Source organism: Merops nubicus, unplaced genomic scaffold, assembly GCF_000691845.1.
Source record: "Merops nubicus isolate BGI_N331 unplaced genomic scaffold, ASM69184v1 scaffold10, whole genome shotgun sequence".
Taxonomy (NCBI): Eukaryota; Metazoa; Chordata; class Aves; order Coraciiformes; family Meropidae; genus Merops; species Merops nubicus.
In genome coordinates, this window is record NW_008580661.1 from 13,636 (window position 1) to 17,622 (window position 3,987).

A 3,987-nucleotide genomic window follows, 5' to 3' on the forward strand; every position below is an offset into this window, starting at 1 on the left:
ACAATCAAATTATGTCTCCAGAGCTCAGTAGTTACAGACCTGGCTGGAAAAAAAAAATATAAATATAGTTTGCAGAGGAGTCATAACAATGGTGTTCTCCAGAGTGCTGCTGAGGGCAGCTGGAAAGTTATCATTTTCAAGAATAAAGAAAAAGCTAGGAATTAACCTATTTTGTATCTTGAGTTCAGTGAATTGCAGTCCAGATTTAAGAGATTTCATACTCTGCCTTTGCACGTTTCCCACTTTTTTGCACATTTTCCATTAGACTCCCTAATTTGCTCTATCAAAACCATCCACAGTGATGAAAAAGAACATTTCTGAATCTGAAAAGGGCCATTTCCATTTGAGGGAAAGAAGGCTCAAAAGCCTGGATCATTTTTGTCTGGTGGGGTGGACACTGGGTGCCAGGAGGGACATGGCACTTTGGTTGACCCTCTTCAGCCTGTTTCCTTACTGCTCTGTTTTCCCAAAACATCCAGCACATTATGGCTTTGGTGGGTTGATGTCTTTTCTCCACATGAGAAGTGACCTGCAGGAATTTCCTAGCTCCCCTCTGTCTATATCCCAGTAAGGCTAAAGAAACAGAAGTCAGCAGGATTCCCATTAATCTGCAACCTAATAAACCAGTAGAAGTTATTGTTATTGTAACCCAGGACACTTGAATAGGGACAGATGTTTTTTTTTACTGAAAGTGAATTTGTTTCTAGACTGTTGTGGCTATACATCTATTTATCCTGCCCCTCATTCCAGCTTATCTCTTTATTTTGCTTTCGTATGACATTGCTGAGCAATATCCAAGAATATCTTTGTGGTTTGAGCTCACTTTTGCACGAGTTCACAAGTCTCCTGGTTTCAGCTTAGCTGAGCTTGGTGATGCTGGAAATGAGCCTTTGAAAAATTAATGGCTCTCCTCTCCAGGCAAAAATGACAAATGTTCAGGATGTGTTTTGCTGAATCCTTAATCTACACGGTACTTAATATTAATGCAAAAACTCTCCCCAGTAACCCTGCTGTGAGGTGTAACACCAAAAGTACTGGTGCTACTTGTTGAGCAGGGGCCTGATCAAAGATCACTTTCTACAATGGACCTTGGACCCTGTCCTGGCTAAATCCCTTTGTACCAACCACCCATCATCTTCTCGTCTGCTGAAACCAAGGCTGTTCAAAGACACCTTGACAGGAGGAGGACAAAGTCATTTCTACCTCTATCCTGAAGCCCATGTAGATGTGGGGGGGAGGAAGGGCACCTCTTCATCTTTGTTGACCTGTGACATGGGAATGCTACACGTGCATTCGTGTAGCTCTGCCACCAGGGCTGTAATAAGGCAGGTCCACTGATGGGTTTACTCTTGCTCTTTAAAGTCATGACCTAATCAAATCTAGACAGCCTTCTACTGCTTTGTTTAGGGAGATTTAAAGGTATCTTCCTGTATATCCTAGCAAACTTGTTTTTCATATTTTCCTGAAAACGTCAGGATGCCATTTCTGTTTTAAAAAAAACCACCCTAGACACTGTGTGTTTCTCTGGCATTCTTTTCATTCCTGGGTCTCCCTCCAAGGGTTGCATCAAGCTGGACAGAGAAATCATTTATTCTAATATAAACAACATTGAACTTCGTGGCCTGGCAGCCTGGGTCATCGAGGTGCTCATGGTCAGTCCCCAGACCCAAGGACCACGTTGGCAAAGCTGTATTTCTGCCTCCAGTTCAGTGCTGGTGAAGGCCACATATGCCTCAACTAATCCCTTTCTTAAGTCATGTGGGAAACAACCAATAAACAATTTAATCCAGGGAGGGAAACTTCGAGCACGAGCCAGCAAAAATGTTCCCATGTTTAAAGAGTTTTGTGATTTAGAAACACAATTTAGGCTAATCTTAAAATCTAACATGCAAAGGGAGCAAATGGCAGCTTTGGAGCCTCAACCCAGAAGAAAAATATCTAATAAAATTGGTAGGATTGCAGCATTCAGTGTGGGGAAAAATCACCCACTTTATCCATTTTCCAGCCCTCCCATAAGGACTGTGCTCAATCCCTTATTCCAGACAGGAATTTGTGGTTTTAACAATAATATTTTAAAAACAAAAATGCAAAGCTTTGCTTGCATCCTAGAGAAAGAGCAACTGCAGCTCCTGAAAGCTTCTGCTCAGCAGCACCAGTCTGCACCATTACCCCACCACTGGAGGATCCTCTTGTCCCTGAGCTGTCTCCTTGGTCAGCCTCAGCTTTCCTACAGACCCTGAGCTGTACCCGTGCTAGAGTCAGATGAATCTCCCACTACAACTCACAGGCTTGGCTGAGTACCTTATTCACTTGTAGACAGCTACACCATGGATGTTCTGGTGGGTAGAAACCCACCTGCTGGTCTCCCAGCCTTCTGCTGACATCCCTGTGAAAGCCAAACTGGGAAAAAATTACTCACAAAAATTAGTAGTAAAAAAAAGATGCTGATAAATTCATCCATGCTTCGCAGTGATTATGGACCAAGGAACCTCTTTCAAGTGCAGAGAAGCCAATTTTCCCTTATGAATGGAAGACAGAGACCTTCTTCAATAATCTGTACCTGTTCACTGCACACAGGGAGCTCCACAGTGCCCACAAGGAGATCTGTGCTCATCCACCCCAACCTGCTGCAGACTTCTCCACCACCTTGGTGCAAAATTTTCCCCAGGGAGATTGTCATCTCTTGGAGTCAATGCAATCATTACTTACTTCTCCTGAACTCCAAGGCCTGAAAAGGGCATTACCATAAAATCCAGTAATGTAACAGCTTCAGTGAGACCTTCTGGCTGCCCAGAAAGGCATCATACACTAGAACTGATATGAATGTGGCCTTGGTGCTCCCCAAGTTTTCCAGCTGCCAGTACCACATCCTTAGATGGCATCTTCCCAGAAACATTAAAAATCTTGATGACCTATCACCAACTGCCCATTTCTTTTTAATACTGGAGCCTCTTACAAACACAGAAGCCCTGGCAGCTGACAAGGTTCCTCTCCATGCTGAAGACAGCCACAGCAGCTCATAACCAAAAGCTTCTGGCCAACATCACCATATCACAAATATCTCTGCAGGGTTTGTGTGGAAAGGATTACACCCTGATTCGAGGAGAAAACGCCAGGACAGCAGCTCATGTGGGGCTGAAATCACCCACGGCCAGGTTAACAGCACTGGCAAGTTCTCTCAAAGCCATGGACTGATGGGGCAGGATTTGGGGACTCTTCTGGAGCACCCAGTATGACCTGCAGAACACTCTGCTTCTGGAGATGCTCCAGCATTCCAGTCTCTTACTGGTTGTGGTGTTCTCCCTGACAATTTCCATAGCTATTGAATGGACCAGGGAACCTTGTCTTGGAAATGGCAGGTCCCTTTTGGTACTGGTATTGTAGTTCTTCTGGACCCAGTGAGATCCATGGACCCCACCAGGGCAGTTGGAATGTGAGCTTCCCTTCCCAGCAAACATGCTCATTCTTGTAGGCCATCCTTCCATGAAAAACCTGAGGAAAAAAAGTAAGATTGCTGCAGTTACTGCAGATTTAACCAAACCATAAAAAGCCAATCACCTCTAATTTCTCCACGACACCTTGCCATGCAAATAAGAACTGAAAGGCAGATCCAGGGTGAGGGTAGGAATCTGCTGTAAGGATACAGCAGAGGAACAGAGGGTCTGCCTTAGCTGGGGAGATGTCAGGACTTTGTTGTGTTTGCTCTCACAACAGGAAGGCTGAAAGCAGACATGACTAGCTCATACAAATACCCCAGGGGTAAACAACTTGAAGGAGAAAGATTTGCTTTAAAGTACATTACATCATTAGTATGTATCCATATACTGGGCTGGAATTTTTAAAAAAAAAGGTGTCTAAAAATCAGAGAAGTCATTTTTTCCAGCAGTCTAAGCACGGCTAGGCTCTGTGAGCCAAGAGCTCCCATCCTGTGCCCCGTTCATCAATGACCTTGTCCAGGTTCAGCAGTCTCATGTGCCCTATGATTAC